At 55.2% G+C, this 13410-nt stretch overlaps 2 long non-coding RNA genes across 4 annotated transcripts; both read right to left on the reverse strand.

Moving 5' to 3' along the window:
- Positions 1 to 2460: 2460 nt before the first annotated feature.
- On the reverse strand, positions 2461 to 7742 carry LOC135408257 (uncharacterized). Of its 2 annotated transcripts, XR_010427429.1 has the most exons (6): positions 7656 to 7742; positions 6774 to 6812; positions 6156 to 6229; positions 3384 to 3896; positions 2522 to 2962; positions 2461 to 2475 (listed from the first exon to the last, which is right to left on the reverse strand). It is a non-coding gene; the product is annotated as an uncharacterized LOC135408257 (long non-coding RNA). The 2 variants fall into 2 exon arrangements; XR_010427428.1 differs by lacking the exons at positions 6774 to 6812; positions 7656 to 7742 and having other exon boundaries at positions 6156 to 6278.
- A 1321-nt stretch (positions 7743 to 9063) lies between these two features.
- Positions 9064 to 13410, reverse strand: LOC135408253 (uncharacterized). Of its 2 annotated transcripts, XR_010427425.1 has the most exons (4): positions 13213 to 13410; positions 12595 to 12668; positions 9825 to 10337; positions 9064 to 9403 (listed from the first exon to the last, which is right to left on the reverse strand). It is a non-coding gene; the product is annotated as an uncharacterized LOC135408253 (long non-coding RNA). The 2 variants fall into 2 exon arrangements; XR_010427424.1 differs by lacking the exon at positions 13213 to 13410 and having other exon boundaries at positions 12595 to 12721.

A 13410-nucleotide genomic window follows, 5' to 3' on the forward strand; every position in this document is an offset into this window, starting at 1 on the left:
TAGTTTCAAGGCATCCATTTGACAGACACTTGGTACAGCAAACTCTTCAGCAGAGCAATTAATTGCTGCCTATTTGAACAGCAGGGGAGAGAAAATGACAGTCGAAGGGAAGACAAGAAAAGCAGAACTGCAATCAGCAGACTTTTCTTCCATCTCTCCCGAGAAAGCCTAGTTTGTCTGTTCTAATAATTCTATGCCCTTTTCTACAGGAAACTTAGACCAAGGCTGAAAAAACAACTAGAAAACACGGAGAGAAGCTTTTTAGAATTTCACGTGGTTTTCCCAAACGGATCCCAGAAAAGCAGAACTCGGTAGAATGTACTCACCTCGAGGCCTTTGGTCTTTTTTTCCATAAGCTTCGTCACCTGATTGAAAAAGCAGAGTAGACTCGGTATTTAGGCTCCCAACAGGAAAACTTCCCCTTCGTTTCCTAAAAGAAACTACATTAATTTGCACAGCTGCAGGCGCGTCTCCAGCTGTTTAAAGCCTTTCAGCTTTTCGGAGGGTGAGAATGCCCTGCGAAGGAAGGCTGAAAAACGCTCGGAGCCTGCCCAGGTCAAAGAGCCCCTCGATTTTGTCTGTGTTCCAGTCCCCGGCTAAAGGAAGGGCAGAAGAAGCGCAGTTCTTGCTTGCCTTTTCCCTCAGAGGTTTTGCCAGGCGCCGGGCCAGCCCGGGCACTGCGGGGGAAGGCCGGCAGCGCCCAAAGCCCGCCGCTTTCCCGGGGGCGTCGCTTGCGAGAGCGCCCCCGAGCGCCGGGCCCTGCCTCACAGTCGCCGCCTGGCGGACACGGCCGGGGAGCGGCACTGCAGCCCGCGCGCGGCACTGCAGCCGCGCCCCCCCCCCTCCCCCCCCCCACCTTGGCGAGACCCCGCGGCGCCTTTCGCGCGTACGGGCCTTTCTTCCCGAAAAACCTGCCCTTGCCTAGGAAAAAGCTGAGCAGTTCACAGAGCTGCTGTTTCCCGCCCAGCTTCCCAAAGGATTTCTCTCTCCCGGCAGCACAGACAGGGGCCCCGAGGCAGCGCACACCCTCCCCGCGGGGGGGTGTGGTGCGTGTGCAATGCCAGGGCACATCCGAACCCGGCCCTGCGGCGGCACGCAGGTGCAAGTTTCTCCGCAGAGGCGAGAAACTTGCCTGTCGCTTCCCCTGCCTGCAGTCGCCGATGGCCGCGGGAGAGGCAGAAGAGCGGCCGCGCCGAACCGCCGCGCCCAGCTTACCCCGGGGACGATTTCCGTCGGATCTGGCGCCGTGGGTCGCTTCCTGGGGGGGGGGGAAGGCGGCGGCGCAGCTCCGACAGCATCTCCGGGGCACGGCGGGAGCGGGAGCGGAGGGGAGCGGGGGGGGGGGGAGCGGGGGCGGGAGGGGAGCGGAGCGGAACGAGGCGGGAGGGCGGAGCGCCGCGCCGCCATCTTTAGTGTGGTCGTTCCGGTCCTGGCGGCGCCATCTTTACTGTGGGCTTGGCGGACTTCCGGGCAGGGGCGCCATCTTTAGTGTGGTCGTTCCGGTCCTGGCGGCGCCATCTTTACTGTGGGCTTGGCGGACTTCCGCGCCGGGGCCTTGGAGGACTTTCGGTCGCTCTCTACTTCCGGTGACCGAGTTTACCCAAATTAGCGTCCCTCCTGGCTAATTTCTGCGCTTTCACCCCAAAAAAATCTTCATGTTATTCCCCCCACACACACCCCGGGAGAGACGGGAGACCGCCAGTCCCGCCCTGCCGCCGGAACCGGCCCTTAACTCGAGCAGGGAGCGCTGCACCGGCACGAGAGCCACTGCGCATGCGTCGCCGGTCCCGCTCCTGGCTGCCCTTACTTACCACGTGATCGCCGGCGTCTTGCCAACGACCGCGCATGCGCAGGCGTCCCCACCTCGGCTGCCCCCCCCACCCCGCCGCCCGACCGCCCGGCTTCGCTTTCTTGTTGCGGCTCCCCCTCCACTTTTTCGGCTCCCTGGGGTTCCCCCACCCACATTTTGGGGTCCCCTTCTCACATTTTTGGGGTGATGACCCCGCAATTTACGGTTCGGGGAGGGGGGGAGGAGAGGAAACGGGGTGCCCAAGAAGGGGTTTCTTTTTTTTTTTTTTTTTTCTCTCTTATTTCCTTTTCATTTTATTTCCTTTTTAGTTTTTTTGCCTTTTTTTTTTTTTAATTTTCTTTTGTTTTTTTAATATTTCCTTTTTTATTTCGTTTATTTTTTATTCTCTTTATTTTTCATCTTCTCTCCCAGTGCTCCCCAGTAACACCCAGTGCTCCCCAACAACCCTCAGTAACACCCAGTGCTCCCCAGTGCACCCCAGTAACACCCAGTGCTCCTCAACAACCCCCAGTAACACTCAGTGCTCCCCAGTAAACACCCAGTACTCCCCAACAACCCCCAGTAACACCCAGTGCTCCCCAAAAATTGACCCAAAACCGACCCAAATCACACCAAACAATGACCCAAAACTGACCCCAAAAACTGACCCCAATCATCCCCAAAAGCTGACCCAAAACTGACCCCAATCATCCCCAAAAGCTGACCCAAAACTGACCCCAATCATCCCAAAAGCTGACCCAAAACTGACCCAAATCACCCCAAACAATGACCCCAAACTGGCCCCAAAAACTGACCCAAATCATCCCCAAAACTGACCCAAAACTCTGCATTTATTTGGCACCATTTCCTCTCAAAAACAACATCTCCGATTTAGTTGATTGCTAAAGCCATCATTTTAAAATCATCTCAGGAATCAAAAGGGACTGGAAAACACACACAAATCATTCCTGCACCCACCAAATCATTAGGAATTGGAACCCCATTCCCTCATCTCTCTCCTTGTTCTTCTTGCCTGGAAAACCTGATGATCCCCGCTGGCTACTTTTAGGCTGCTTTTCTTCCACAGCTCCTTTCTCCCGGCTGAAACCTCCTGGCATATTCAGGGCTTATCTGGAGGGAAGCCCCTCTGAGGTATTTCCTCTCGTGGCAATTCTGTGGGATGAAGAAGTAAAAAAAGCACGTCAAGAGCTCCTTCTACCCCCTTCCTTCGCAAACCCCCTCCCAGTTTGTCCTTGGCAGCTCCATCCCCCCGGCACCCGCACCCGACGCTTCGGCTCCGCTGGCAAAGGGACAGCAAGTGCACAAGCAAGTTCAGTGCTGGGCAGGGGCTCCCTGGGGAACGGCACTTCAGTGCTTTAGTCCGTGGCCTTTCCTGCTGCCCTCCCTCCTGGAGGCAGAGGATGACCCGGCCCTTGTTTCTCCCACGCTCGCAGACCCAGGTCCTGCTCCTTTGGCCCCACTTTTCTTAGCAGACCCGGCCTCATTTTCCAGGGTCCCCAGGAAACTTCTGCACTTGACCCATTGCTGAGTGCAGAGCACAGGGCAAGGGAAGGACAAATTTCTCGGCACCCACCCCCTGGAATTTTCCTTCTCCGCAGCACGCTCCCGTTCCCGCTGTCTCTGGAGGTGCCCGCACGAGTCCTCCTTCTCCCAGCACCTCAGAGAATGTCCTTTTCACCCAGGTCCTGCCTAGCGTCGTCCAACAAAACACACTGACAACATTTTTCAGGATGCCAGTGGAGAGATATTAGAGCACACTGCACAGGGAAACTGAGCCTGCCCCATCCCTGCAAGTGTTCCAGGCCAGGCTGGACGGGACTCGGAGCAACCGGGGACAGTGGAAGGTGTCCCTGCCCACGGAAGACAGGCTGGCCTTTGAAGGTCCCCTTCAAACCAAATCGCTCTGGGATTCCCCTCCAAAATCGCTACCCAAGAGACACAGCAATCAAAGTAGAGGGACTGCACTGCCAGCTTTTCTTACCTGCAGGCACACACAGCACAGCACGCTGGACATAAAAGCCCCGGGGTTAGTCCTGCCAGAGGTGTCCGGCACAGTGTCCACGGCGACCGAAGGGAAAGAGGCAGCCTGGGAACACGGAGTAAAAGACACCTTAATTAGGAGTACACTGAGCAATAGCCAGGTCATTCCCACAGACAGCTTCACTGTCCAGTCATACAAAAAGCACTCACCGAGGCCTCAGTTAGGATGGTTCCTGACGCTGACCGGGTGAATGCCTCCCTGGAAGCCCGCTCCGCTCATGCCAGGCACCGGGGCTCACCCAGGGGGGCTTTGCCAAGCATCCAAGAGAAAATTAAAATTACAGGCTGGGCAAAGGCGCTTCCCGCAGGACCGCTCCTGGCCAAGGCCACCGGTCCGTGCAAGTCAGACCACTGACCACCCGGGGCTGGGGATTTTCGGGGGCACGCTTCCAGCTTTTATTCTCCAGAGACTCCAGTTCTTCCTGGCACCGCTTGCTTCAGTCTTCCCCTGTTGGAAGAGGTCACTTTAGTCTTTCGAGGGGCCAGATTGCCAAAGCCCGGCCGGTCCCTTCCCACGAGGAAAGGTAGCTTGGTCTTGGACAGGATACTGGGGGGGAGACACAAAATAAAAGTTTAATTTAAAACAACTGCCTAAAATAGAAAGCAATTCAAACATAAGGCAGACAAGACTCGTGCAAATCTGAATACATTTGACTTCAAAGGAGAATTATTTCCCTCTGCACCTAACAGAATGTCATTTTCACCCGGGTCCTGCTTACCATCGTCCAACAAAACACGCTGACAACATTTTTCCTGATGACAGTGGAGAGATATTAGAGCACACCGCACACGGAAGCCGAGCCTGCCCCATCCCTGCAAGTGTTCCAGGCCAGGCTGGATGGGACTTGCAGCATCCAGCCGGGGATGATAGGGGAAGGTGTCCCTGCCCACGGAAGGCAGGCTGGCCTTTGAAGGTCCCCTTCAAACCAAATCGCTCTGGGATTCCCCTCCAAAATCACTACCAAAGAGACACAGCAATCAAAGCAGAGGGACTGCACTCCCAGCTTTTCTTACCTGCAGGCACACACAGCACAGCACGTTGGACATAAAAGCCACGGGGTTAGTCCTGCCAGAGGCGTCCGGCACAGTGTCCACGTCGACCGAAGGGAAAGAGGCAGCCTGGGAACACGGAGTAAAAGACACTTTAATTAGGAGTACAACGAGCACCAGCCAGGTCATTCCCACAGACAGCTTCACTGTCCAGTCATACAAAAAGCACTCACCGAGGCCTCAGTTAGGATGGTTCCTGACGCTGACCGGGTGAATGCCTCCCTGGAAGCCCGCTCTGCTCCTGCCAGGCACCGGGGCTCACCCAGGGGGGCTTTGCCAAGCATCCAAGAGAAAATTAAAATTACAGGCTGGGCAAAGGCGCTTCCCGCAGGACCGCTCCTGGCCAAGGCCACCGGTCCTGTGCAAGTCAGACCACTGACCACCCGGGGCTGGGGATTTTCGGGGGCACGCTTCCAGCTTTTATTCTCCAGAGACTCCAGTTCTTCCTGGCACCCCTTGCTTCAGTCTTCCCCTGCTGGAAGAGGTCACTTTAGTCTTTCGAGGGGCCAGATTGCCAAAGCCCGGCCGGTCCATTCCCACGAGGAAAGAAAGGTAGCTTTGTCTTGTACAGGATGCTGAAGGGGGAGACACAAAATAAAAGTTTAATTTCAAATAACTGCCGAGAAGAGAAAGCAATTCAAACAGAAGGCAGACGAGACTCGTGCAAAACCCAGTACATTTGACTTCAAAGGAGAATTATTTCCCTCTGCACCTCAGAGAAGGCAATTTTCACCCGGGTCCCGCTTACCATCGTCGCACAAAAGGTGCTGACAACATTTTTCCTGATGCCAGTGGAGAGCTATTAGAGCACACCGCACAGGGAAGCCGAGGCTGCCCCTGGATCCCTGCAAGTGTTCCAGGCCAGGCTGGATGGGACTTGCAGCATCCAACCGGGGATGAGAGTGGAAGGTGCCCCTGCCTACGGAAGACAGGGTGCCCTTTAAAGGTCCCCTTCAAACCAAATCGCTCTCTCATTGCCCTCCGAAAGAACTCCCAAAGAGACACAGCAACCAAAGCAGAGGGACTGCACTGCCAGCTTTTCTGACCTGCAGGCACACACAGCACAGCACGCTGGACATAAAAGCCCCGGGGTTAGTCCTGCCAGAGGCGTCCGGCACAGTGTCCACGGCGACCGAAGGGAAAGAGGGAGCCTGGGAACACGGAGTAAAAGACACCTTAATTAGGACTACACTGAGCAATAGCCAGGTCATTCCCACAGACAGCTTCACCGTCCAGTCACACAAAAAGCACTCACCTACCGGGGCCTCAGTTAGGATGGCTCCTGACGCTGACACCTCCGTTTGCCCCGGGGGGTCAAGAAGAACATCCCTGGGAAGAAGTCACCCCCAACAGCAAAAAGGGAAAATTAGTGAAGCACGGGGTCCTCTCCTGACTAGATTGCCACCAGCATTCCCTAGCAAATGCCACGACTATTCTGTTACAGACGAGAAAACCCTGTTCTCCCAAACAAACAGCGAGGAGATTTATGGGCACGCCTGAAAATTTCCTGTGAGGAACGTTTTGTAACTAAGGAGCAGGTGCTATCTTGAGTTCAAGGCATCCATTTGACAGACACTTGGTACAGCAAACTCTTCAGCAGAGCAATTAATTGCTGCCTATTTGAACAGCAGAGGAGAGAAAATGACAGTCGAAGGGAAGACAAGAAAAGCAGAACTGCAATCAGCAGACTTTTCTTCCATCTCTCCCGAGAAAGCCTAGTTTGTCTGTTCTAATAATTCTATGCCCTTTTCTACAGGAAACTTAGACCAAGGCTGAAAAAACAACTAGAAAACACGGAGAGAAGCTTTTTAGAATTTCACGTGGTTTTCCCAAACGGATCCCAGAAAAGCAGAACTCGGTAGAATGTACTCACCTCGAGGCCTTTGGTCTTTTTTTCCATAAGCTTCGTCACCTGATTGAAAAAGCAGAGTAGACTCGGTATTTAGGCTCCCAACAGGAAAACTTCCCCTTCGTTTCCTAAAAGAAACTACATTAATTTGCACAGCTGCAGGCGCGTCTCCAGCTGTTAAAGCCTTTCAGCTTTTCGGAGGGTGAGAATGCCCTGCGAAGGAAGGCTGAAAAACGCTCGGAGCCTGCCCAGGTCAAAGAGCCCCTCGATTTTGTCTGTGTTCCAGTCCCCGGCTAAAGAAAGGGCAGAAGAAGCGCAGTTCTTGCTTGCCTTTTCCCTCAGAGGTTTTGCCAGGCGCCGGGCCAGCCCGGGCGCTCCGGGGGAAGGCCGGCAGCGCCCAAAGCCCGCCGCTTTGCCGGGGGCGTCGCTTGCGAGAGCGCCCCCGAGCGCCGGGCCCTGCCTCACAGTCGCCGCCTGGCGGACACGGCCGGGAGCGGCACTGCAGCCGCGCGCGGCACTGCAGCCGCGCCCCCCCCCTCCCCCCCCCCACCTTGGCGAGACCCGCGGCGCCTTTCGCGCGTACGGGCCTTTCTTCCCGAAAACCTGCCCTTGCCTAGGAAAAGCTGAGCAGTTCACAGAGCTGCTGTTTCCCGCCCAGCTTCCCAAAGGATTTCTCTCTCCCGGCAGCACAGACAGGGGCCCCGAGGCAGCGCACACCCTCCCCGCGGGGGGGTGTGGTGCGTGTGCAATGCCAGGGCACATCCGAACCCGGCCCTGCGGCGGCACGCAGGTGCAAGTTTCTCCGCAGAGGCGAGAAACTTGCCTGTCGCTTCCCCTGCCTGCAGTCGCCGATGGCCGCGGGAGAGGCAGAAGAGCGGCCGCGCCGAACCGCCGCGCCCAGCTTACCCCGGGGACGATTTCCGTCGGATCTGGCGCCGTGGGTCGCTTCCTGGGGGGGGGGGGAAGGCGGCGGCGCAGCTCCGACAGCATCTCCGGGGCACGGCGGGAGCGGGAGCGGAGGGGAGCGGGGGGGGGGAGCGGGGGCGGGAGGGGAGCGGAGCGGAACGAGGCGGGAGGGCGGAGCGCCGCGCCGCCATCTTTAGTGTGGTCGTTCCGGTCCTGGCGGCGCCATCTTTACTGTGGGCTTGGCGGACTTCCGGGCAGGGGCGCCATCTTTAGTGTGGTCGTTCCGGTCCTGGCGGCGCCATCTTTACTGTGGGCTTGGCGGACTTCCGCGCCGGGGCCTTGGAGGACTTCCGGTCGCTCTCTACTTCCGGTGACCGAGTTTACCCAAATTAGCGTCCCTCCTGGCTAATTTCTGCGCTTTCACCCCAAAAAAATCTTCATGTTATTCCCCCCACACACACCCCGGGAGAGACGGGAGACCGCCAGTCCCGCCCTGCCGCCGGAACCGGCCCTTAACTCGAGCAGGGAGCGCTGCACCGGCACGAGAGCCACTGCGCATGCGTCGCCGGTCCCGCTCCTGGCTGCCCTTACTTACCACGTGATCGCCGGCGTCTTGCCAACGACCGCGCATGCGCCGGCGTCCCCACCTCGGCTGCCCCCCCCACCCCGCCGCCCGACCGCCCGGCTTCGCTTTCTTGTTGCGGCTCCCCCTCCACTTTTTCGGCTCCCTGGGGTTCCCCCACCCACATTTTGGGGTCCCCTTCTCACATTTTTGGGGTGATGACCCCGCAATTTACGGTTCGGGGAGGGGGGGAGGAGAGGAAACGGGGTGCCCAAGAAGGGGTTTCTTTTTTTTTTTTTTTTTTTCTCTCTTATTTCCTTTTCATTTTATTTCCTTTTTAGTTTTTTTGCCTTTTTTTTTTTTTTAATTTTCTTTTGTTTTTTTAATATTTCCTTTTTTATTTCGTTTATTTTTTATTCTCTTTATTTTTCATCTTCTCTCCCAGTGCTCCCCAGTAACACCCAGTGCTCCCCAACAACCCTCAGTAACACCCAGTGCTCCCCAGTGCACCCCAGTAACACCCAGTGCTCCTCAACAACCCCCAGTAACACTCAGTGCTCCCCAGTAAACACCCAGTACTCCCCAACAACCCCCAGTAACACCCAGTGCTCCCCAAAAATTGACCCAAAACCGACCCAAATCACACCAAACAATGACCCAAAACTGACCCCAAAAACTGACCCCAATCATCCCCAAAAGCTGACCCAAAACTGACCCCAATCATCCCCAAAAGCTGACCCAAAACTGACCCCAATCATCCCAAAAGCTGACCCAAAACTGACCCAAATCACCCCAAACAATGACCCCAAACTGGCCCCAAAAACTGACCCAAATCATCCCCAAAACTGACCCAAAACTCTGCATTTATTTGGCACCATTTCCTCTCAAAAACAACATCTCCGATTTAGTTGATTGCTAAAGCCATCATTTTAAAATCATCTCAGGAATCAAAAGGGACTGGAAAACACACACAAATCATTCCTGCACCCACCAAATCATTAGGAATTGGAACCCCATTCCCTCATCTCTCTCCTTGTTCTTCTTGCCTGGAAAACCTGATGATCCCCGCTGGCTACTTTTAGGCTGCTTTTCTTCCACAGCTCCTTTCTCCCGGCTGAAACCTCCTGGCATATTCAGGGCTTATCTGGAGGGAAGCCCCTCTGAGGTATTTCCTCTCGTGGCAATTCTGTGGGATGAAGAAGTAAAAAAAGCACGTCAAGAGCTCCTTCTACCCCCTTCCTTCGCAAACCCCCTCCCAGTTTGTCCTTGGCAGCTCCATCCCCCCGGCACCCGCACCCGACGCTTCGGCTCCGCTGGCAAAGGGACAGCAAGTGCACAAGCAAGTTCAGTGCTGGGCAGGGGCTCCCTGGGGAACGGCACTTCAGTGCTTTAGTCCGTGGCCTTTCCTGCTGCCCTCCCTCCTGGAGGCAGAGGATGACCCGGCCCTTGTTTCTCCCACGCTCGCAGACCCAGGTCCTGCTCCTTTGGCCCCACTTTTCTTAGCAGACCCGGCCTCATTTTCCAGGGTCCCCAGGAAACTTCTGCACTTGACCCATTGCTGAGTGCAGAGCACAGGGCAAGGGAAGGACAAATTTCTCGGCACCCACCCCCTGGAATTTTCCTTCTCCGCAGCACGCTCCCGTTCCCGCTGTCTCTGGAGGTGCCCGCACGAGTCCTCCTTCTCCCAGCACCTCAGAGAATGTCCTTTTCACCCAGGTCCTGCCTAGCGTCGTCCAACAAAACACACTGACAACATTTTTCAGGATGCCAGTGGAGAGATATTAGAGCACACTGCACAGGGAAACTGAGCCTGCCCCATCCCTGCAAGTGTTCCAGGCCAGGCTGGACGGGACTCGGAGCAACCGGGGACAGTGGAAGGTGTCCCTGCCCACGGAAGGCAGGCTGGCCTTTGAAGGTCCCCTTCAAACCAAATCGCTCTGGGATTCCCCTCCAAAATCGCTACCCAAGAGACACAGCAATCAAAGTAGAGGGACTGCACTGCCAGCTTTTCTTACCTGCAGGCACACACAGCACAGCACGCTGGACATAAAAGCCCCGGGGTTAGTCCTGCCAGAGGTGTCCGGCACAGTGTCCACGGCGACCGAAGGGAAAGAGGCAGCCTGGGAACACGGAGTAAAAGACACCTTAATTAGGAGTACACTGAGCAATAGCCAGGTCATTCCCACAGACAGCTTCACTGTCCAGTCATACAAAAAGCACTCACCGAGGCCTCAGTTAGGATGGTTCCTGACGCTGACCGGGTGAATGCCTCCCTGGAAGCCCGCTCCGCTCATGCCAGGCACTGGGGCTCACCCAGGGGGGCTTTGCCAAGCATCCAATGGAAATTAAAATTACAGGCTGGGCAAAGGCGCTTCCCGCAGGACCGCTCCTGGCCAAGGCCACCGGTCCGTGCAAGTCAGACCACTGACCACCCGGGGCTGGGGATTTTCGGGGGCACGCTTCCAGCTTTTATTCTCCAGAAACTCCAGTTCTTCCTGGCACCGCTTGCTTCAGTCTTCCCCTGTTGGAAGAGGTCACTTTAGTCTTTCGAGGGGCCAGATTGCCAAAGCCCGGCCGGTCCCTTCCCACGAGGAAAGGTAGCTTGGTCTTGGACAGGATACTGGGGGGGAGACACAAAATAAAAGTTTAATTTAAAACAACTGCCTAAAATAGAAAGCAATTCAAACATAAGGCAGACAAGACTCGTGCAAATCTGAATACATTTGACTTCAAAGGAGAATTATTTCCCTCTGCACCTAACAGAATGTCATTTTCACCCGGGTCCTGCTTACCATCGTCCAACAAAACACGCTGACAACATTTTTCCTGATGACAGTGGAGAGATATTAGAGCACACCGCACACGGAAGCCGAGCCTGCCCCATCCCTGCAAGTGTTCCAGGCCAGGCTGGATGGGACTCGGAGCATCCAGCCGGGGATGATAGGGGAAGGTGTCCCTGCCCACGGAAGGCAGGCTGGCCTTTGAAGGTCCCCTTCAAACCAAATCGCTCTGGGATTCCCCTCCAAAATCACTACCAAAGAGACACAGCAATCAAAGCAGAGGGACTGCACTCCCAGCTTTTCTTACCTGCAGGCACACACAGCACAGCACGTTGGACATAAAAGCCACGGGGTTAGTCCTGCCAGAGGCGTCCGGCACAGTGTCCACGTCGACCGAAGGGAAAGAGGCAGCCTGGGAACACGGAGTAAAAGACACTTTAATTAGGAGTACAACGAGCACCAGCCAGGTCATTCCCACAGACAGCTTCACTGTCCAGTCATACAAAAAGCACTCACCGAGGCCTCAGTTAGGATGGTTCCTGACGCTGACCGGGTGAATGCCTCCCTGGAAGCCCGCTCTGCTCCTGCCAGGCACCGGGGCTCACCCAGGGGGGCTTTGCCAAGCATCCAAGAGAAAATTAAAATTACAGGCTGGGCAAAGGCGCTTCCCGCAGGACCGCTCCTGGCCAAGGCCACCGGTCCGTGCAAGTCAGACCACTGACCACCCGGGGCTGGGGATTTTCGGGGGCACGCTTCCAGCTTTTATTCTCCAGAGACTCCAGTTCTTCCTGGCACCCCTTGCTTCAGTCTTCCCCTGCTGGAAGAGGTCACTTTAGTCTTTCGAGGGGCCAGATTGCCAAAGCCCGGCCGGTCCATTCCCACGAGGAAAGAAAGGTAGCTTTGTCTTGTACAGGATGCTGAAGGGGGAGACACAAAATAAAAGTTTAATTTCAAATAACTGCCGAGAAGAGAAAGCAATTCAAACAGAAGGCAGACGAGACTCGTGCAAAACCCAATACATTTGACTTCAAAGGAGAATTATTTCCCTCTGCACCTCAGAGAAGGCAATTTTCACCCGGGTCCCGCTTACCATCGTCGCACAAAAGGTGCTGACAACATTTTTCCTGATGCCAGTGGAGAGCTATTAGAGCACACCGCACAGGGAAGCCGAGGCTGCCCCTGGATCCCTGCAAGTGTTCCAGGCCAGGCTGGATGGGACTTGCAGCATCCAACCGGGGATGAGAGTGGAAGGTGCCCCTGCCTACGGAAGACAGGGTGCCCTTTAAAGGTCCCCTTCAAACCAAATCGCTCTCTCATTGCCCTCCGAAAGAACTCCCAAAGAGACACAGCAACCAAAGCAGAGGGACTGCACTGCCAGCTTTTCTGACCTGCAGGCACACACAGCACAGCACGCTGGACATAAAAGCCCCGGGGTTAGTCCTGCCAGAGGCGTCCGGCACAGTGTCCACGGCGACCGAAGGGAAAGAGGGAGCCTGGGAACACGGAGTAAAAGACACCTTAATTAGGACTACACTGAGCAATAGCCAGGTCATTCCCACAGACAGCTTCACCGTCCAGTCACACAAAAAGCACTCACCTACCGGGGCCTCAGTTAGGATGGCTCCTGACGCTGACACCTCCGTTTGCCCCGGGGGGTCAAGAAGAACATCCCTGGGAAGAAGTCACCCCCAACAGCAAAAAGGGAAAATTAGTGAAGCACGGGGTCCTCTCCTGACTAGATTGCCACCAGCATTCCCTAGCAAATGCCACGACTATTCTGTTACAGACGAGAAAACCCTGTTCTCCCAAACAAACAGCGAGGAGATTTATGGGCACGCCTGAAAATTTCCTGTGAGGAACGTTTTGTAACTAAGGAGCAGGTGCTATCTTGAGTTCAAGGCATCCATTTGACAGACACTTGGTACAGCAAACTCTTCAGCAGAGCAATTAATTGCTGCCTATTTGAACAGCAGGGGAGAGAAAATGACAGTCGAAGGGAAGACAAGAAAAGCAGAACTGCAATCAGCAGACTTTTCTTCCATCTCTCCCGAGAAAGCCTAGTTTGTCTGTTCTAATAATTCTATGCCCTTTTCTACAGGAAACTTAGACCAAGGCTGAAAAAACAACTAGAAAACACGGAGAGAAGCTTTTTAGAATTTCACGTGGTTTTCCCAAACGGATCCCAGAAAAGCAGAACTCGGTAGAATGTACTCACCTCGAGGCCTTTGGTCTTTTTTTCCATAAGCTTCGTCACCTGATTGAAAAAGCAGAGTAGACTCGGTATTTAGGCTCCCAACAGGAAAACTTCCCCTTCGTTTCCTAAAAGAAACTACATTAATTTGCACAGCTGCAGGCGCGTCTCCAGCTGTTAAAGCCTTTCAGCTTTTCGGAGGGTGAGAATGCCCTGCGAAGG

The sequence above is a fragment of the Pseudopipra pipra genome, unplaced genomic scaffold (genome assembly GCF_036250125.1).
Source record: "Pseudopipra pipra isolate bDixPip1 unplaced genomic scaffold, bDixPip1.hap1 HAP1_SCAFFOLD_273, whole genome shotgun sequence".
Lineage (NCBI taxonomy): Eukaryota > Metazoa > Chordata > Aves > Passeriformes > Pipridae > Pseudopipra > Pseudopipra pipra.